Source organism: Onychomys torridus, chromosome 7 (genome assembly GCF_903995425.1).
Source record: "Onychomys torridus chromosome 7, mOncTor1.1, whole genome shotgun sequence".
In the NCBI taxonomy this organism is placed as follows: domain Eukaryota; kingdom Metazoa; phylum Chordata; class Mammalia; order Rodentia; family Cricetidae; genus Onychomys; species Onychomys torridus.
The window spans coordinates 73407140-73429818 of NC_050449.1; the positions used below are offsets into that span (position 1 = coordinate 73407140).

Below are 22679 nucleotides of genomic sequence, written 5' to 3' on the forward strand. Positions count from 1 at the left end.
ACTGTGTTTGCTTAGGGCACCCAGCAGCAGTACTACATCCCAACCCAGATTCCAAGGTAAAGAATGAGTCCCCCCTTGCTTGCCATGGTGGTTTCAGTCTACAAGCCATCTGAGAACTATGTGTGCAACTAGGATTAAAATACACAAAACACTTAAAATGTGGCAGTAAAGGTGAGGAGATGACATTTACTGGATGACATATCAGACACATACCTATGCTATTAGCGCTAGATCTTCAAACAACACTATGAGGACAAAACACTGTAAGTCTCAGATAAGGAAACTGAAGCCAGGGAATCTGCCCAAGGCCACAGGGAGCTGAAACCTGAGTCTGGGTCACCAGGCTTGCCTGTTACTTGCTGTCCCCAACCCCTCTCCCATGACTATATCCTTACAGTCAGAACTTCAATCAGAATCAAGGAAACAAACATCATTTTATTAGCTTATCTTTTATTTTGTTGACACATATTAAAATACTATATAACTTAATTTGTAATGTAGACTTTTATATCATTTTTCTAAGTTGTTACCAAGAATGTTTTTCTTAAGTATTTTTGTTAAGGTATATATTAACCTACACTTGCCCATTAGACCCATAGCTTTCTATTTAAAAACACAAAGTTAGAGAAGTAAGTAACTTGTGCGGATTAAACTCTGTAATACTCTAAGTATGAGGCACATATTATACCCATTATTATCTTTTTTTTTTAAGTGCTTATCTTAAGACTGGAGAGAAGCCCTGTGGTTAAGAGTACTTTCTGCTCTTGCAGAGTTCATTACCAACACCCAACAGTCATAGTGTGCAGCTCAGGGCTCCAGGGAATCATCAGGCCTCCTCAGGCATCATCACACATATGGCATACATTCACACAGATACTAACACATACATGTAAATAAAAGTAAATAAATCTGTGGAATATCATATATTTCTCTTGCATTGGATCTGAGTTCAATTCTGAGCACCCACATCAGGCAGCTCACAGTGGCTCGCAACTCCAGCTCCAGTGAAATCCTATACCTCTATACCTCTGACCTCATCAGGTATCTGCACACACACACACACACACACACACACACACACACACACACACATTAAAAATAATAAAACATTTCTAAAGAGAAATTCTCATTTAAAAGGAAAACCACAATGTACACTGCTTAGAATGCATAAACCCCAACATTTCATAATTAAAAACTGTAAAACCATGTGGAGACCATTGCTTAATGAATATATTAATTATTTCACAAATCCCAGTAGAAAACCACCTTAGAATATTAAGAGAATGGTTTTGTTTTGGTGAATACAGAGCAAACAGCTTCAAAAGCCTTGCTCATCCTTGCTGCCTCTCAGCAAGGTTGCAGGTTTTGTAGGTGATTGAAAATAGTACCAAGAAACATCTGTGCTTTAACTATCTAGGGAGAAAATACCTAAAACGGCCATGATACTTTAACTGTTTTATTGTTCATGGCCAGATTTTAATGCATGACTCTTAAATAGAAAGAGTCATAATTTAAATAAATTGACCAAAGGCACCCATATAAGAAATTTGGCCCTAAAAGATGATTTTAAAAAATATGAGCCAGGTGGCGGTGGAGGCGCATGCCTGTAATCCCAGCACTCGGGTGGCGGAGGCAGGTGGATCTCTGTAAGTTCGAGGCCAGCCTGGTCTACAAAGCGAGTTCTAGGACAGCCTCCAAAGCTACAGAGAAACTCTGTCTCAAAAAAAAAAAAAAAAAAAATCACAGAATCACAGAATTTAGAGGTTTAGAAGTCTGGGTTCATGTACAGGAGTAGGTATAGGCCGGGCGGCAGTGACGCATGCCTTTAATCCCAGCGCTTAGGAGGCAGAGCCAGGCGGATCTCTGTGAGTTTGAGGCCAGCCTGGTCTACAAAGTGAGTTCCAGGAAAGGCGCAAAGCTACACAGAGAAACCCTGTCTCCAAAAACAAAAACAAACAAACAGGAGTAGCTATAGATGTCCTTTTGGTTTCATTTGTGAGGCATGCAATATCATCTCCACAGTCAGACACGTAAACATGGTTAAAATTGGTAAAACTATGAAGATTTTCACTAAGAAAATTTTTAGGTAAAACACTCATACTTCTAGTTGGTTTTTTGATTTTATACACTCTCACATACTCATATTAGGAATCTTGAACCTAAGAAGTTAATAGATTGCCCACAGTGTACATGGGGCCAAGAAGCTCCAGAGCTCTCCAGAAGATTTCTCAGAACAGTCCCAGCTTTAATGAGGCTGCGCCTACCATGAAGAACACTAACATAAACATCATCAGCGTTTCCAAACTAAGGAGTCACTTCCGAATCTCTGTGAAGATGGGAGGCGATGGTCTGCGTCTGAAAGGATAAACAAGGTCTCTACAGGAGCAGAGTGTGTCCCAGGCAAGACGAACGACCTGAGGAAGGCCAAGGTCTTAAAGTATCCACTGTTCCTGTGTTTATAGAATGGTCCATAACCTGAAGTACCTGAAGCCGAGGGACTTTGTTGCTGAGCAGTGGGAACGAAACTGGAAAAGTTAAGTAGGTGCCAGATGATGGAAGGTTTTCAAAATGCCCAGCCTTGGTGTTTGGCAGCAACAAGGAGTCCCCCCCGGGGATAACCAAAGTGTAGACAGACAAGCACAGCAAAGTGGAGAGAAAGTTAGTCCCTTGATCACCAGCAGCGTGGTTTGGATGGTAATGAGGCTGAACGTGGGCAACAGTGATATATCCAGACAAGAGCTAAAGAGAACTGCAATGGGTCAAGGCTCCTGTAGGGAAGGGGAAGAGGGGATGCTTCCAAAACAGCACACAAGCACACGTTTAAATCAGTCAGGGGATGCATCTGTGTATTCACAGTGTGCTATTCTGTTCAGACAGTGGAGGAAACCACGTGGTTTAATTTATCACCTTTTTAATTCTCAAGGGGAAACTTAGAATCATGAAAACAATTAATGATACTCAAAACGCCACTTCAGCAGACATGGCTTCCACTCAGGGCCAAGCACTGTGCTGTTATCTAAAAGCTGTCTCACTGAGCCAGAGAAAATCGAATGCCTCAAACCAATGGGAGATTCTGGCCTTCCCAAGGCACATGGAAGCCAGCAATGTGACCCTTCCTAGGATTAAGACAGGAAAAATGTAGAGCATCTAGTTCTGACTTTTCATAAGTCTGTCAAGACAATGATATTTTATCTCCAGCAAAGTACCATAAGTTCCCTCTCCCTCTCGGAGGCAACCAGCATGCACACTCACTATTATTTGTATATGTTGATTACATAGGATTAGCTTCCTTTACTTTGCAAACTAAGTGTGTAACCAGAACTATGTACATGATATACATTGAAATAACAGTGTTATCTTTTTTTCCTAAACACAAACTGCATACTCATCCATCGACTAGTCTTAGAACAGAACAGTCACCAAAAAGGCTTACACATTCTCATTTGTCATAGAAAAAAAAATGTCCAAACTGGTTAATGAAATTCTTTTTTCCCATTGACAAAGCAGACACAAATCGGTTTTCTGTCTTGTTTTGCCTTGTTTTGAGGGTGGAGTCTCACTCTATAGCCCAGGCCAGGGTGAAACTTGCTGTGTAGCTCAGGATGGCTTTGCACTCCCAGCATCCTTCCTGCCTCGGTCTCCCCAGTGCTGGGTTACAAGCAGGACCTCCATGTCCAGTGTTAAAACACTGTCTTTTAAAAATTTTTCTTTGGGGCTGGAGAGATGGCTCAGCCGTTAAAGGCTAGGCTCACAACCAAAAATATAAGAATTTTTCTTTGATATTATCCTCAGGTTTATTCATCCAAACTCTCTGGATTATTTGAAGAAATAATCCATCCTCTTATGCAAATTCGGCCACAACTGCAGACCACTAGGAATCAATATTGACTACATCAGCTGTGTGTAGCCACAAGCTGTGAAACTGAACACGAACTTGTGCACTGTAAGCAGTTCTGATTAAGGTGCATGTCACCTCGTGGACAGGGAGACAATACACTCTCAAAGGCTACGAGAACTTCCTTCATACTACTGGAAACACACTCTTACACCCATGCAGCTTATGGAAGGATTTTTTTTTTCTTCCTAAAAAAAATTCTAAGTTTCTTAAAGTGGAATCTACCATACTCGCACAAAAGCAATCACTCCATTTAATTGGTTTAATTAACACAACATTCTCCTGAATATTCAACTACTGCAAAAGCAGCGAATCAGCAGCAGGCATATTTTGTAGGAGTCAGAAGCATTTGGGCAACTGCAGGCAAATGAGGTCAGACCCAGCAAAAGGTGTCCGCCGCAATCAGAGAATCCGGCAAAGCCAGCAGCGGTACAAAGAAGCGGGTCAAGAGCGCAGCCACAGGAACACCAGACAACAGGACTTTCCTCAGTTACCACACAAGCCACTTGCTATTTTCAATAAGGAAAAGCTATTTTGCCCCCGAGGAAATGTCCCCTCCATGGCTTAGCTACCCTGGTTGTACTTTCATCATATTCCTATTACCTGCAAGAACATGAATAACTCAGCAGGGCTAGCTTGACCACTGTGAACACATCACAAAATGTTGTGTTTAAAAGAGAATCGCATTGACTGTGAGAAAGAGAAGTTTCTGATTTTTTTTTTAATAATTCACACAGATTCTAATAATTTCTACACGTGCTGTCCCATCAATAGAACAGGAGAAGTTCAAACAAGAAACAAAGTAGAATTGGAGCGAATTGTCTTCTTGTGGAAACAGATTTCTTAACAGAGTAAATATCTTCTTGGGGAGGGGAAAGGGGTTGCAGGGGGTTCTTACCTGCTGGCAGCTCCTTTAACCAAAGATGTATCCTTTCTCGGAGGGTTTATCCCTTGAAGAACCCAGTGGCTTGCCCCACAGCCCAAGACTGCGTCCTGGAAAACTAGCCAGCCCAAAAGAAGGCTGAGAAAAACGCTTTTTCCCACTCTGCTGGGACTAAGTAGCCAGTCGCTGAAGTCATACAGGAAACGGCCCAGAAGAGCTGCAGCTTCTCTTTTCTCCAGCCGGGATCAGCAGGAATGGGAAGCCGCCTCTCTCACACCCCGACTTTTGTTTCAAAGTTTTTTCAACTGTTGCTAGGTGTTGTTGGGTTCTGAGATTAGGTTTCTCCTCTGCTGCTCCCGCACGCTGTCAGCGCGGTGACTTTGTTGGGGAGCTGAGCTGCGCGTGCTATATTTAACCAGTGTTCTCAGCGAGGCCGGCCTGTCAACAGCTGAGCAGTTTGCAGCCGGCCCTGCTCAGTTCCTAGGCAGCTGGGTTATCAGCCCCGCATCCCGCTCACCCCGGAAAGATCCGGGGAAGCCGGCAGACTCCTTTAAGGACCTCAGCTCATTTCACAAAAGGTAATTACTGTTTGCAGACGGTGAAGTGGGACTTGGGTTTTTAAATATGAAAAGAAACAGAGCGGCAGTTGTCTTGGGCAGAGCAATTTCCCAAGGCAATGGTCTTCTCAATTAGACTCTTAGATAAGTGTTGTGATTTTTTTTTTTAATGCATTTAATAGTGCACTACAGCAGTTGAGAAAATTCACGGTAAGAGTTCATTTCCGAGCAGCTTTCATCATTGGAGTGTTCCATTTATAGCTTGATCCCTTACTCTTTAAAGATGTGCCCTGCTCCATAGAGGAGTGCTTTTCAAATAAGGCTACCGTAAAGGAATGTCTGTCGACAGCGCTAGGATTCTGAAAGAAGTCAAGTCAGGAAGGAAACTCTTAATATTCCCACTCAAGTCATTCATTCAAAGCAGCACATGGCAAACACCCCAGAAACACCAGGACTCCAGACATTGCTAGTGGTTGTCAAGTTTGAATCATCATTAACCCTCCATTCTCCAAAACCAGGGAGGAAGCAGCTCCACCTTAAACTTCATTCTGTATCACAGAAAAGTAGGAACCTCATAAAAATGTGTGTTTAGTCCTCTGATTTACTAAGCACATATGGGAAATTAATGGCGATTGGGGCTGCCGAGAGCCTATTCAGAATATTGCCCTGACAAAAATCTCAACAATATCCCTTTAAATATTGACCCTATTCCCAAATCAAGTCATCATTTTAAAAATAACCTTCCTTTTAAACCAGGTTCAGGGGACTATGCTTAGGATCCTAGCCTTGGGGAGCTAACATAGGAGGATTTGGAATTTGAGACAGCCTGGGCTGCACAGCAACATCCTGTCTCCTCAATAGAATAACATAAAATAAAACAAAAATAAGTAAGGCAGTGGTGGTACATGCCTCTAATCCCAGCACTCAGGAGGCAGAGGCAGGTGGATCTCTGTGAGTTCGAGGCCAGCCTGGTCTACAAAGCGTGTTCCAGGAAAGCCAGAGCTGTTACACAGAGAAACCTTGTCTCAAAAAAAAAAAAAAAAAAAAAAAAAAAAAAAAAAAAAATTAAAAAAAAAAAAAAATAAACAGATGGAGGCAGGAAGATCAGAAGTTCAAGAGTTCAAGGTCTTCCTTTACTACATAGCAAGATGAAGGTAGCCCAGGAGTGTAAAACCCTTTTCTGTACAACATAAAATAAAAATATAAAATAAAGATGCATTCTTTTTGACATGACAACCAAAGGTGGACAAAGAGATACAGAAAGACAGAGACACTGTATTTTAGTAGCTACACCTGTACAGTACATACCTTCTATGCTAAGTAACCCTGCTTGCCGCTTTACATAGCAGAATGTGAATGTGGTATGTGCGTGTCCTTATCTTAAAGAGACTTCACCTCCAGAGTTAACTGTTACCTCTGTCACCAGAAAACAGCCCAGTTATCACTATCCTAACAGCATACAGATAACACTTCATTCCCCTTAATTTATTTCCCACTAAACATACATGAAATTTCATTTGCTTAGTTTTTCTAGGTCTGGACTGACCTTAATTAAGGGGAAGGGGGGACGAGAGAGGGGGAGGAGGAGGGACAGAGATCACATAGGTGAGATGGTTGGACAGCAAACGCATGAAAGCCTGATGACATAAAACCCCCATAAAGATGGCAGGAATACACAAAGTTGCCCTCTGACCTCTACTCATGTGCCCTGGCACACATGCCTACATACCATATATATACATTAATGATAAATTTAAAAATGTTTACAAGGAGAAACTGCTATTGAGCTTTTATGTGAAGTTAGCTGTGTCTTATAGAACAATATTGGATACTTCATTCACAGTCCCTACAATGGATTGCCTATTCACAGTATCAAAAGGTGGGTTCTGATATAGGTGGAAAGTGTGAAAGTAGGTTATGAATGATTCAGAACCATCAGGAGAGTATTGGTTTTATTATTATTATTATTATTATTATTATTATTATTATTATTATTTACAAGGGTAAAGATAACTTCAAAAAAACATAAACATGGCATTATCATCATCATCATCATCATTACAAAGGCAAAGATAGCTTCGAAAAGTACACTCCTGGCATCTATACCACACAACAGTTCCAAGTTGAAAACCACCAAAGAGAACTCTGGAAATGTATCATCTCACCTCTACAGAGTTTCTTTATGAATGGCTCCAATCCACAATGCAGCAATGAAGACTGGAAACAGCCCACTGTTTCTTTAAGAGCCTAGATCATTCCAGCTAAAGAATAATGGGGCTATTTCTTCTGCAAATATCCAGAAAGAGTTTCAGGTTTTCTTTTATGTTATAGAAAGTGAATCCCCTGCTATTAGTTACTTTAGCCTTTGGATTAGCTATCCACTGTTGCTATTAGTTTTAAACAATGTGGTGATAAGAAAGACCATACAGGATATGGCTTATAATCAGATACTGTTGCTACCTTCAAAGTATGTTTTTTTTTAAATCTCCTAAGATAGGGTCTCTGTAGTCCTGGCCATTCTGGACATGTAAAGCAGGCTGGCCTCCAGCTCACAGAGCTCTGCCTGCCTCTGCATCCCAAGCTCCTGAGTGCTGAGAGAAAAGGCATGCGCAACCACACCTAACTGACTAAACTGTTCTTAGTTATACTAGGCATGTACACATGACTGTCTGTCTCTCTTTGTCTGTCTCTGTGTCTCTGTCTGTCTCTATCTCTATTTCTCTGTGTGTCTGTCTGTGTCTGTCTGTGTCTGTCTCTATCTCTATCTCTCTGTGTGTCTATCTGTCTGTGTCTGTCTCTACCTCTGTCTCTCTATCTCTCTGTCTGTGTGTCTCTGTCTCTGTGTGTGTCTCTGTTTTTTTTCTCTCTCTCTCCCTGTGTGTGTGTGTGTGTGTGTGTGTGTGTGTGTGTGTGTGTGTAAAACATGAATTTATTCTGAAGGCTTCTCCCTCAGGAACAATTATTCAGACCAAAGTATTTCCTACATAATCCACAGAGGAAGCAGTGCCATTAAAGACTACTAGAAATTTGTGATTTGGCCACAATGAGGAACTGGTTTTCAGCACATATTGTTCATATATGACTATTCAGCTGCATCCTTTCCCACAGTCTTAAGTGTGAGCACTCTGGGAACCTCTGGAAAAGTAAGCTCAATTTCCCAACTTCCACGATGAGTCATGGGGAAGGTTTTATTTTTTCATAGATTGCTATCATTTGGAGAAAAGGCAAGTGAATGGAAGAGCTGTCAACAGAGTAATCTCCAAATCCATTTCTAAGACCAAACTGCTCCCCTTGTTTATTTGAAAAACCATAGTGACTTAGAGACTTTCAAAAGCAGAGTTACTACATTCTTCAATAGATTAGTGAATGACTGGTATGATGTTTACACTGGCAATGTTCAAGACTGGAGAGGTGTCATGAACAATTAATTATCCATACAGATATGCCCTGTTGATATTTAGTGCTCAACTCTGAGATTTGAGTTTAAGTTTTTGAGTAGCAGACAGTATTTTTTGTTGTTCCTTGTTGAATATCCAAACATCATATTCAATAATAGTCAATAAATAAGAATGACTAGATGAGCAAATTAACATATTGAGAACTTTTTTAAAAGAAAAAGGAAACTTTAGAGCATGCAGAAAGTGCTTCCAAACTCTGCACCCACAAATGGATCATCACAGAGACATACGAACATGGTGGAAAGAAAGTAAAGTGTTATGGCACATGACTGTCGTTCCAGCACTTGGAAGGTAAAGAAGTAGGTAGAACAAGTAATTCAAGATGAACCTCAGCTATATCCTAAGTTTGAGGCCAGCTATGGCTCCCTGAGACTTGTCTCAAAACAACAACAAAATAATAATAATAAACAAAATGATAAGAAGAAACTCTCAGATTGTGAATTGAACATTCTGAATTTTGTTAAAAATTTCCTGCAAAAACAATAGATTCCAGGATATAGACAAAAGCATCTTAGTCACCATGATTTTTTTTGGCAGGGGGAGCTGAGGAATGAACCCAGGGCAAGTGCTAGGCAAGCATCTACCACTGAGCTAAATCCTCAGCCCCAATGGTTATTTTTAATTGTCCTTATGGCATGGTCTAGAACCACCTGCAAAAAAATCTCCATGAGGGACTATCTAGATAAAGTTGGCTTGTAAGTATATATATGTGGATAACCGTCTTGATTATGTTAATTGATGTGAGAAGATCCAGCATACCGAGGAAAGTGGCACCTCTGGACCAGTGGTCCTAGGTTGTATAAAAATGCAAGCCAGGAGCTGGAGAGATGGCTCAGAGGTTAAGAGCACTGACTGCTCTTCCAGAGGTCCTAAGTTCAATTCCCAGCAACCACATGGTGGATCACAACCACCTATAATGAGATCTGGTATCCTCTTCTGGCCTGCAGGCACACATGCAGACAGAACACTGTATACATAATAAATAAATCTTTTTTAAAAAATGCAAGCCAGTAAGCAGCATTCCTCCATGGTCTCTGCTTCAGCTCCTGCCTCAAGGTTCCTGCCTTGAGTTCCTGTGCTGATTTCATGATAGGACTACAAGCTATAATCAGAAATAAACTCTTTTCTCCTCAAGTTACTTTTGGTCATGGAGGTTTATCACAGTAATAAAAGGCAAATTAAGACAATCATGTATACCATCCCCTATAAGTCCCAAGGAATATTTCAGAAGATGGGGTGGGAAGTACGAAAGATCTTAAAGATAAGTGAAGGGCTATGAAACACCATTCCATAGACTTGGTACAGTCATTGTAATCAATAACCCCCAGGACACCAGCCTCACTAACAATCAGTTAAAGAAGGGGGGGGCTCAAGGGTCCTTACCCTTTACCTCTGAACCTATCTATAGATTCTAAGAGAGGGAAGAATCACAGCCATTAGTTACCTATCTTCTGCTGAGCCCACCAGGTTCCAACAGATAGCTCCAAACCCTGGTCACACAGATGTGTAGCCCTGACTAATCTTAGTAGATGACAAAACAGAGAGACAAGTGCTTGAAAAAGAAAGACCAATTTGTGGGGCAAGAATGGTGGGTAGAGTGGGTAGCAGGAAGGGAGAGCAGTCAGAATACAAAGTGAAATTCTAAGAATATACATGTAATAAAAATTAAAAATAAAAAAATATCCTAGAGCTGGGCACAGTAGTGCACAGCTTTAATCCCAGCACTTGGGAAGCAGCAGAAGCAGGCAAGTGTCTGTGAGCTTGAGGCCAGCCTGAGGCCAGCCTGATCTACATGATGAGTTCTATCTAGGACAGGCAGGGTGAACCCTGTCTCAAACAAACAAACAAAAATACATCCTAGGCTGAAGAGTTGGCAGCAGGTAAAGGAACTTGCCGCCAACACTGATGATCTGAGTTAGATTCCTGGAGCCCACGTGGTGGAAGGAGAGAACTGACTTCAGTAAGTCATCCTTTGGCTCCTACACCTGCTCTGTGGCACACATACATACATACATACACACACACACACACACACACACACACACACACACACACAAGTAAAATCATCAAAAGATAGTTTTATTTCTAAAAGCAAAAGAAGAAAAAAGAAAATGATTATCTACTAAATACTACAAGCTGAGAAGTTCTGAGAACCTGACATGTATTGACTTGCTTAATTCTCATAGCAACTGTACAATGTAGAATGATAACCTACAATTGGTAGGCAAAGAAACCTAGGTGTGTGGACATGAAATAAGTAAGCCAAGGTCACAAACTGCTTATTAGGTAGTAGAACCAGAACTTAAGTCAGAGAATATGGTTCTGAAAATGTATGGTTTGACCACTTAGCTCCTCCTGTGTTTTGTAATTAAAGTAAAGATAGTAATTACTTACTTGATCTCTGACCACTAAAACATACAGACTTTACTATTTCTGAATGCATATACTTTGACCAAAAAGAAATGTTTTGTTTCATTTAGTGGTATTGGAGCTTGAATCCAGGGCCTTACCTACATTAAACAAGTATTCTAGCCTAAGCTATGTCCCAAGCCATAAAGGAATACATTCAAAATCCCATAGTTTTGAAGACAGAAATGAGATAATTTCATGATGAGCATAGTAAAATAAAGCCTTGCTGTAACTGCAACCCTATTGAATACCAAAGAAGAGAAAACTGGATTGAAAAGAAATAATTGTCTTAGGGGGAAAAAGTCTATTTTTAAACACTGTACTCATGAGCTGTTTAGCACTTTCCCTAAAAAGAGGATTCGTGGTGGCTCAATGATGAACTAGTTTACTGCTCAGTGAAACTCTAAGATTGCCTTTTAGAAATACACAATGGGTCTGTGTGACTTGATAAGAATTTTTAAATGTTTGTGAGAAACATATTCATAACCAAAACTTCACAAAGACACAAACCACAACAAGAAAAACAAAAGAGCATCAGAGAGGAATTCATATTTGGTTATTTGGGGTCTGATTGATGCTGTTTTTACTGGATATAATCAGGTTTTCTATTAATCTGGTTTTAGTTGTATTAAGATTTTACAGAACTTGGGGCTGGAGAGATGGCTCAGAGGTTATGAGCACTGGCTGCTCTTCCAGAGGACCAGGTCACATGGCAACTAACAACCACCTGTAACTGGAGTTACTGGGATCTGACACCCTCTTCTGACTTCTATGGGCACCAGGAACACATGTAGTGCACATGCATGCAGGCACCGTAATTCTCATACACATAAAAAATTATTTTAAAAGACTTCACAGAACTTTAGGGCCAGAGAGACAGCGCAGAGGACATTTGACATCAAGCCTGACAATCTGAGTTTGATTCCCAGAAGCCACATAATGGAAGTCTCCCAAATTAATAATAATAATTTAAAAAGCAAGAATATAAGCAAGCAAGAAAGCAGGGCTGGATATATGGTTTAGCAGCCAAGAGCACTGGTTGCTTTTGTGGATGGCCCAGGATCAGTTCCCAGCACCACATTGCGCTTGGAGACAACTGCCTTTAACTTCAATTCCAAGGGATCTCAGGTACTCTTCTGTCCTCTGTGATATGTGCCATGTGCAAAAAAGAAAGGAAAAAATGTAACCACGAATGTCATGAGAGGGCCATAGTCTGCAGACACAGATGCGAGCACCCCACTTTCTATGAGCTCAGAGAACATTCTCCAGCATATACTTCCCGCTTTCTCTCCTTACACCACAGCCATTCTAAGCAACAGATGAAAAACTTTGAAAACTGGATTGAAAATTGGCTACACAACTGCACATAATAATCATATTTTTTTCCTCCACAAAACATATAGGCTTATATAAAAGTGCTATATAGATAACTAAATAAATTATCCAAACAAATAAACAAAACCAGTTTTAGCTAGAGTGAAGGTACAGCCATTAAGATTTCTGATTCTAGAGTCAGGCAAAGCTGGCTTGAATGTTCAAACTCCACTACTTACAGACTGCGTGAATGTAGCAAATGAATTCCTTCTGAGCCTCAGTTACATATTCTATAAGATGAATAAGGAACCTTAAGGCCATACACGAGGATGCTACCAGAAAGAGGTAGGTTAGGACAGCTACATAACACATACTCTATAGCTTTGAGAATGCTATTATCTACATGGTTACAATGGCCACATAGATTTTAAAAAAACTCTCAAATAAAATGTTATGAAAGAGTTTAGACTCAAAAAGTGCACTGTGTGACTTCATACACAACAAGCTCATGGCCAGAGCATGAGAATCTGCAGTATGGAGAAAGGATGCATCAGGCCCTTGGGAGGGGACACCGCTGGAACTGGCCAGGAGGAAGGATCCTGTGGCATGGCTAGTGAACTTCTTATAAGTAACAACAGCGGGTGTAAACACTAAGATTAATCAAGGCCACTTATGATCCGTGTATTTTCTGTTTATACGCTGTAATTCAGTGAAAAACCCAGACACATGAAATATATAATACCTGAGAACACTTGTCTTCTGAAATACTCACAGATGAACAAGATCTTGTCCGAGATTTGCTTCTAAGCATTCCAGAGTGGCAAGTGGAAACACAATGGCCAGTTCACAGACACTGAAGGTGGGGAGCAGCTAACCATGAGGCTGCTCCATGGACTCTCACAGAGGCTTTACGTTTTCTCTAATAAAATGCACTTATACACTGCTGGCAGTGGCACAAAAGTACACACCCAACAGATGTTACTTATCTTAGCCATAATACCTTTATGACTGTCAGAGAGAGGTGTGATGGTGCACACCTCTAGTCCTTGCACTCAGGAGCTGACCATAGGAAGAGCAGGGGGTCATTCAAGACAATTGAATTTGAAGCCAGTGAGTCACAAAATAGCATCCACTAGATAGATGAATGGATAGATAGACAGACAGACAGACAGATAGATAGATAGATAGATAGATGAATAGATAGGTAGATGGATAGATAGGTGGATGGATAGACAGATGACAGAAGATGGATAGATAGAATACCTAGCTCCTGGACCACATAAGAAGAGCCTGTCTCTAAAGACAAGGGCTCTTAAAGCATAGCTTACCTTTCTTGTTACTACTCAGGGTTTCAATGAGTTTGCCTCAGAATAATTAATTAAGCAAATGAGTACCAATTTTTTTTTCTGGTGTGAGTGAATTCTTGATTCAAGTTCATTAGCTTAATTCCTCTCAGTTGCTACTTTTTGTTCTCCAAGATCATCTTCCTGTGGTCTCTGGCTGGCCTCTGCCTCCTAGGTACAGGAAGTACTGGCTTGTACTGAGAAGCCAAGTTTATTCTCTCTGCTATTTGCCCACAGAAAAAAGAAAACGGTCATCTCAGAGTGTTTTATTTTGTTTTGTTTTGTTTTTCCAACAAACTAAGCGTCCTTGGATGGTCATACACAGAGTTTAGTTTTTATGCTATTTTAGCTCTGTAATGTCTTAATTCTCATATCACACCCCTATGCCTTTCTGCTGTGTCCCCTCCTGTGACATTTCCTTCTCAGCCATAGGCTGTGTTTGGGATCTACACAGAAATTTTGCATGGTGCAGGGAGGAGATAGTTTCTCCTTTGGGGTTTACCTTAGGAAAAAATGTAGCCATTCTGCTGCAGTTGACCTTAAGAGGACAGAGAAATTCTTTTTCCTTCACTTACCAAGAGCTAGAACATGACATCACATTCTGAATTTGCCATGTGGTTACAAAGAGCCTTGGGAAGAGGAGACCATCTGACCCAATAGTGGGATGATACTTTTGAATGATTTAACCCCTTTCAGTCTATTTCCCCAGTTGTCCAGGAGTATGATGGCGTTTTACCTCCACAACTCCGCCCTCTCCAGCACCATTGCCTCTGCTCCTAGTCATGCTCTCGTGGATGACAGGGCACCAATGCCCTGTGGTTAGGAAAGCAGTGTGAGAGGCACAGAGGGCAATATGCTGAGGGCGCAATCCGGCCAATTTTCATTACCTAAAATGTGTTACTTGTTATAAGCTTTGCTTTAACATAAACATCTTTCTTTGCAAAACATATTTTATTGCTTAGGTCTTATACATAATTTTAAACTGTTGAAAACACTGTCAAATACGTGAACATAAGAAAGCACAAATGTTTCTTTTAGAAAATTGTTGACTTAATTATCTGTAACTTTGCTAAAGAGGGAAAATAATGCTAGAGTTCCAGGCCCAAAAATACTATTTAGAGTCTTTAATGTCTCTGCATGCTTGGAAACTCAGTCATCTGTAAAACAGGTGCATTGGGGTGCAAATTGACCCACAACATTTGTCAGAAAATGAATCTACATGTTATGGAAGCAAAGAAGCTTTATCTGCACACCAACGCTGTAAGCCTCCAGATGTTTCCAAACTATAAATAAGTGGATGAGAATGAGAGAGCAGGCTTGGAGAGGGGAGCTGGCAGTGAGTGACGACAGGAACACAGCTCAGCTCATCATGTCAGTCCAGATCTGCTGACAGGACTAGCCCAAGACCAGGCCAGTTCCCACTAAATAACGTAAATCTCACGTTGTCTTTTTGTGGGATTCAATTAAAATCTGCCCTAGAAATCGTGTCATAACTAGATGTGAACACTAACTTAACACAAGGCTCTCAAATGCAGTGCTTCTCAAACTAGTCAAACGTCGCCATCCAGCAGATATTTGGCAATGTCCAGAAGCATTTTTTCAGTTTCACATGGAGGGTTAGACTGGCATCCAGTGCCAACACTGCCCCCAGAGAGGAATTATACTGCCCAAAATATCAGCAATGCTGAGGCTGGTTAACTCTGCCCTGGAGAACTAACACAGTAATAATAATCAGACAAAATGACCAGCAAGAGCTTAGAGTCTCACAGCAGCAATGAGACAGAGACATCAAAAAAAAAAAAAAAAAAAAAAAAAAACCAGGCAAAACACAAAGAACCACAAGAAATACAAATCTGAGGTTGCAAATGGGACACAGCAGTAGAGGTACCTGGCACAGATAAAGTCCCAGGTTTGATCTCTGGCACCACCACCAAGGAGGGGGAAAGTTAAGCAATAGAGAGACTTAAAAATATCTATCTTAATATTTTTTAAGTAAATTTAAACACCAGTGGGGTGGGGTGGGGTGGGAGTTTTTGTTGGTGGTTCAAATGGTGGGTTTTGTTGTAGTTTGTTTGTTTGTTTGTTTGTTTGTTTGTTTGTTTGAGACAGGGTCTCCCTATATAGCTCTGGCTGGCCTGGGACTTGCTACATAGACTAGATTGGCCTCAACTAACAGAACTGTCTGCCTCATCCTCTCCAGTGCTGGGATTAAAGGAGTGTGCCACCACACTAGGCATGGTTGGCTGGCCTTTTGAGATGGAATTTTGTTGTTTATCCCGGGAGGGTCTGGAACTCAATATGCAGTCCAGGCTGGCCTCAAGTTTGCAATGATCCTCTCGCTTCTGCCCCAAGTGCTGAGATGTGAAGCCTGTGTCACCATGCCCAGCCAAAGCAGCTAGTGATATTTGTAGTTCTTTTTAATATAAATAAACTAAGTAAGTGCGGAAACATTTGCTCTGTTCTACAATGGTACTGAATTCTGGGGGATACAAATGCCCTGAGTTCTATTCTAGCAATACACACTCAGACTCTCTCTCTCTCTCTCTCTCTCTCTCTCTCTCTCTCTCTCTCTCTCACACACACACACACACACACACACACACACACACACACACACACATACACACACAAGATCAGACTCTCAAGCTACAATCTCTGGATACATTAGGATCTTTGAAGTAAAAGAAGAATTAAACTGATAAAGACAAGAAACTAAGAAGGAAGCCTGCCTATCTTGCTCTGGTTCTTTATATGGAAGAGTGTACACTGAAAATTCCTTAGCACAAGCCAGGTTTCATCAAGTTTGGTGAGCACATGAGCATCACCATGTTTCCAAGAATTCCTAACACAAGATGTTGCAGTAGGGAGCTCACCATTGTTAAGTGGCCCAGAACACCTAGCAGAAAAAGAAATGTTGGATTTTATTTTCTTTTTAGAAATTTTTATTTATTTTTGAAAATCTTATACATATGTAAAGTGAAACATGATCATATCTCCCCTCATCCCCCCATCCAATTTCCCCATATCTCCCCCTTCCCCACTACAACGTTGGATTTCTGTTTGTCTGTCTGTTTTTAAGACAGTCTTTCTTTGTTGATCTGTGGTTGACCTTGAACTCAGGATCTTCCTGCAGTCACCACACCCACACAGATCAAAATTTTCCTTTGGATGTTTAGAACCATGTAAGAGTTGTGTCTCTTCATGGATGATCCTGAAGTGGCATTACACAACAGGCCTTCCACCCTCCATCACTCTCCATTTCCTTGGTTTCTCTGGTCTTCCTGTTTGGAGATAACATTTTCCAGACAACAGCTCATAATGAATAATCATCACCATCTTGGTTCTGCTTCTGCTCTCTAGGGTACCTGAGCTAAGTTAAAGATGTCCACAACAGAAGGTCTGTTTGAATGTCTGCCATCCCCAGAGACCTGCACAAGAAGGAAGGCTATGCAAATTGTAGCTGGACAGAGGAATTCTGGCAGAGAGAATAATCTGTTCATGGACTGCATTGTGGGAGAGCACAGAACCTTCAAGAAACACAAAGAAGAATACAATAAATAAGAATACAAGAAACACAATAGAAGCCCATGGAAGAGAGAAGCTTGGAATGCTTGTTAAGAGCCCATTTGTGCAGAACAGAGTCTTAGACCTTGACCTGGCCCACAGCCCTTTGTGACGATTCCTAAAACTACATTAAGTTGGCTAGCATAATTAAAGTGGCTTATTTGTCTACACTCTTTCCCTCCCCAGCCTCAAAGCTGACTCAGACAGATCCTTACTCACAATCACATGGTATGAAATGTGCCTCCTTCCTCTGACACCTATAAAAAGGAACACACACACACACACACACACACACACACACACACACACACACATTCTATGACATAGGCCTGAACTCTGCTCAGAGTCCATGCCATGCTGCTGTCTGTCAATGGTGTTATTAACTCTTCTGATGAATATCTTATCCCAAGTGACAATCCACATCCATTTCCCCCTTGAATCTCAAACTTAAAACCTTTCACAGAATAAGCTTATAATGGCACAGAAGAGTAACATCACAAGCCAGAACAGAGAACAGGCCTACTTGTCTCAACCATCAACCATTAGCTTGCAAGTTTCACTCCAGAAGTTCTGGGGACTCCTGGGTCCTATTTAAGATTCAGGAGCTGGGTGGTGGTGGTGCATACCTTTAATCCCAGCACTCAGGAAGCAGAGGCAGGAGGATCTCTGTGAGTTTGAGCCCAGCCTGGGCTACAGAGTGAGATCCAAGAAAGGCTCCAAAGCTACACAGAGAAACCCTGTCTCAAAAAAAAAAAAAAAAAAAAAAAAAAATCAGGCATAGGGATAAGGCAAGGTCCAACCAACCCTTGAGAATGCCTCCTGACCACACTGCATAGTCAAGTTCATTTTCATAAGACTGGAGTTGTTTGGGGGTCATGCAAAAGGCATTATCTTTCTCATGCAAACTAGATAGAACTTTCCACATAACCACTTAGTACAACTCTTACTGTTCGGGCCAAAGCCCTGAGGGAAAACTATCAAGAAACCAGAGGAGAAGTGGTACCTCTATGGGAGAGCTCCCAGCAAGTTCCCCAGACTTTCCCCTTGTTAAAGAAAATCAGTATCAAAAGAGGTGGAAACAATTCTCCAAACCACTAAGCCTGGCTTTCAACCTTGTTGCCTTGTTATAAGGACTCATGGTCTTCCTTCCTATTCTTGGGCCTATATAACCTTCAAGACTCAGTTCAGAATTCTATAGTGGGATATGGTGCCCAGACCTGTAATCCCAGCACTCGAAGCAGGAGGGCTGCTGAAAGTTGAAGACCAGCTTATGAGGAGTCTAAGAACGACAAGCAATTTAAGGGAGGGAGTGGGAATAAAAAGCATGTTTAAAAAGTTGCAAAATAGAATCTCTACTACCACACCAGGAACCATCCATCCTTACTCACAGTCTGTCAACCGTGAAATGACACTCAAAACTAAGATTTTTTACATAGTCTCCTTTGTTGTTTGCTTTTGTTTGTTTTGAAATAGTATCTGACTCTGTAGCCCAGGCTGGCTTGGAACTTTTACTTTGGGATAATCTCAGACTCACAGTGGTCTTCCCAAATGCAAAGATTATAGGTATCTGCCACCATGCTGTGGTGATATTTTATATATGCTCTAACAAATAAAGCTCGTCTGAAGATCAGAGGGCAAAGCCAGCCACTAGTTAGCCACAGAGGCCAGGCAGTGGTGGCACACACCTTTAGTCCCAGCACTCGGGAGGCTGAGACAGGAAATGATGTGGCTGGGTGGAGAAAGGAATATAAGGCGGGAGGAGCCAGGAGTAAGCTTTTCCAGGCTGAAGATTCGATAGAGGTAAGAACTCTAGTGGCTGGCTGCTCTGCTTCTCTGATCTTTCAGCATTTACCTTGATATCTAACTCTGGGTTTTTATTATAAAGACCAGTTAAAATTCCAGCTACACCATGCCCAGCTTCTTTGTGGTATCTTTTAAAACCAGATTTTTTTTTAATGTTTAATTATGGGCATCTGTATGTAGGTATATGCATGGAATTGCAGGTGCCTCTGGATGCCAAAGGCTGTGAGTCCTCCTGGAGCTGGAGTTATAGGTGGTTCTCAACTTCCAGCATAAATGCTGACAACCAAATGTGAGTTTTCTACAAAAGCAGTAAGTGCTTTCAACCAATGAGAGATGGCCCCTGCCCTTTTGTGGCCTTCTGAGTTTGTTTTCATTAGGATAAGTAGTCAGAGATGTCTTGCAGAACTAGCTGTACTCCCATGCACTTTTGTTTTGCCGAGTCCCTTCTAATCTGGATGTGTAATAGAAGCTGTATTTCTGGGAATATGCAGTTGTGCAACACAAATTCCCAAGAAGTTATCTTGAAAACTCCAGGACTCAAGTTTGGAAGGAATAGCTTAATGAGTGAATAGAAATGTGTTTAGCATGTTGAACTTGGCTTTTTATTCTTTTCTAAATAACGTGTATATGTGGGGAGGGGTGATGAGATCTGTCCCATCTCCATCCCCAGTGTGAACCTGCTGAAGATGTCTACTAGTCTTTGAAAGACAATTGTCCTGCAAGAGTTCATTCTTAACACTTCAGGGAAGCTTCTGACACTTGACTTCTGTTTATTAATCATAAAAGCATGATTTTAAAAAAAACCTTTCCAGGGAAACCCCACCTGGCTTCTTCTTGGTATCTGAGCAGCCAGGCTTCTCCACATTGGGACACTTGTTTAGAAACTGCCTAAAGCTATGTAGAAGTTCTTCTGGCCAGACTTATTCAAAAACAATTGAAGTAACAATGCACATTTTGTCTGTCTGGCACCACTAACTATACTAAATACAATGTGAATCCATTAAAATGCCCTTGTGAAGCACTGTGAGCTTGACAATCCCTGCTTATTATTGGAAAGGCATTTCATAACACTCTAAAACATTAAGACTCACAGTTATGATTGAGGCACTCTAAAGAGCAAGCAAAGCCCTAAGTGGAAATCTGAGATACAATAGTTTTTTGTCTTTCAGAGATTAAAAGAAATCACAGAACCATACAACACTGAGAACAAAACTTTCAGAACTATAAGAGCTGGTATACTTCTGGTCTAATAATTCTGACTGTCTCATAAAAGGCAACTATTTATTTAGCTTACCAAGAACAGATATGGTGGATCAGAAGTTCAAAGTCACCCTTGACTAGATGAAGAGTTTAATAAAGGCCAGCCTAAGCTACATGAGACCTTGTCTTTAAATAAGAGAGTAAAGCATTACTATGACACAGTCTTTGAGGACCAACATGAGCAAGGCTCGTTCTCAGGAATGAAAAGAATTATAATGTCGTCCCTCACTTCATCAAATATCATTTAGTATATATAACAAACACATAATCATAATTAATACAAACTGTATTTAAAACAAAATAAAATAAATATAATGATGAAGAATCAGAAGGGCTTGTCCCCAGTGCAGGAATTTATAGAGAAGAGAATCCTTCTCTGAAAGGATCTGGATAAATCAGAGATGCAGATAACAAGTGTATGACATACAGAAAATGGAAACTAGCCAGTTCTAAATTACCCATTATTACAAGGACAGAAATTACATAAATGATTTAAATACATCTAGAAGATATATATCTATATCATACATTAAATTTTCAAACACAAGGCCTAAAACAAAATCTTTTAAATCACTTGACTAAAATCATTTGGGCTCTCACAAGGTGGTACCATGTACAAGCTGTTATCTGTAGACAAGAGGGCCTGGTCTCCATCAGAACAGCCAGCCGTGGACCATTCATTCCCTTATACCTGTAGCCTATGAATTCAGAAGGACCACTACTAGAATTTCATAACTGAGAAAAGTCACAAACATGAAATAAAATTCTACAGAAAAATAGAACCAATTAACCAATTACATACAAGGGACAGATGATAGATAGATAGATAGATAGATAGATAGATAGATAGATAGATGGATAGTTAGATAGATAGATAGATAGATAGATAGATAGATAGACACATAGATACATACATACATGCATGCATACTAGATAGAAGATTAATAGGTAGAGAGGAATAAAGCCATAGGAAGGAATAAGGACATTATTATGAAAATTGGTTCACATAATTATAGAAGCAGAGACATCTCCAATCTGCTGGCTGGGGAGGAGAACTGGGAGAGGTGGTGGTATAATTCAGCCTCAGTTCTAAAAACTAAAGTGTGGGAAAGAAATACTGCAAGCCTGGCCCAACACCAAATTCTGAGAGCTGGGAGTGTTTTCTGGAAGGAAAAGATGGAAGATCTAGTTGGCTGGCAGTGGGGGTCAGGAAGAGATTTCCCCTGAGCTTTGTTTCTATGGGGGTGGGGTGGGGGGACTCATTATATTAGATGGTGTTCACCCACGCCGGTTGAGGAAGACCTCCTTTACACATTTTTCTGACTCAAATGCTAATCTCTTCCAGAAACACCCTCAACAAACATACTGAGAAATAATGTTTTCCAGATATCTGACATCCTTTAGCCTATACAGTTCACATGATTTGTCATCCCCAGTCAAATATAAGACCCCATCTCACCTATAGTCTTTGTTTGTTTATTTGTTTTTATTAAGAAATTTATTAATTTTACATACCAACCACAGATCTCCCTCTCATCCCTCCTCCTGCTCCCCCTACCCTTCACACACACACACACACACACACACACACACCCGCCATTGTCTCCTCCAAAAAGGCAAGGCCTCCCATGGGGAGTCAGCAAAGTCTGGTACATTTAGTTGAGAAAGGTCCAATCCCCTCCCTCACTGCATCAAGGCTGTGCAAGGTGTCCCACCGTAGGTAATGGGCTCCAAAAAGCCAGCTCATGCACCAAGGATAGATCCTGATCCCACTGCCAGGGGCCCCTTAAACAGACCAAGCTCCACAACTGTCTTGCTTATGCAGAGAGCCTAGTCCAGTCCCATGGAGGCTCCACAGCTGTTGGTCTAAAGTTCATGAGTTTCCACTAGCTTGGTTTGGTTGTCTCTGTAGGTTTCCCCACTATGATCTTGATGCCCCTTGCTCATAGAATCCTTCTTCCCTCTCTTCAACATCATAGAGCCTTCATCCAGTAACTGATGGAAGCAGACACAGAGATCCACAGCCAAGCACCAGGCTGAGCTCTAGGAGTCCAGTCACCTATAGTTTTATACTGAAGACCCACACTCTTGAAGATCCTCATTTACCATCTGGTTTACTTATATAAAGGACAGGGGAGAAAGCAGTATTTAATTAAAATATATTTATAGGCAACATATTATGACATGTCTCTG

General features: G+C 41.0%; 1 protein-coding gene across 2 annotated transcripts in view; it reads right to left on the minus strand.

The window, feature by feature from the left end:
- Nucleotides 1-5266, minus strand: part of Filip1 (filamin A interacting protein 1) — a 168315-nt gene extending 163049 nt beyond the window's left edge. The window contains exon 1 of one of the 2 annotated variants that reach the window (XM_036194124.1): nucleotides 4794-5265. The gene's annotated coding sequence lies outside the window, so the exon portion shown is untranslated. Of the gene's footprint in view, nucleotides 1-4793 lie in introns of both variants that reach the window. The other variant, XM_036194123.1, reaches the window with a different exon arrangement.
- Nucleotides 5267-22679: the final 17413 nt, after the last annotated feature.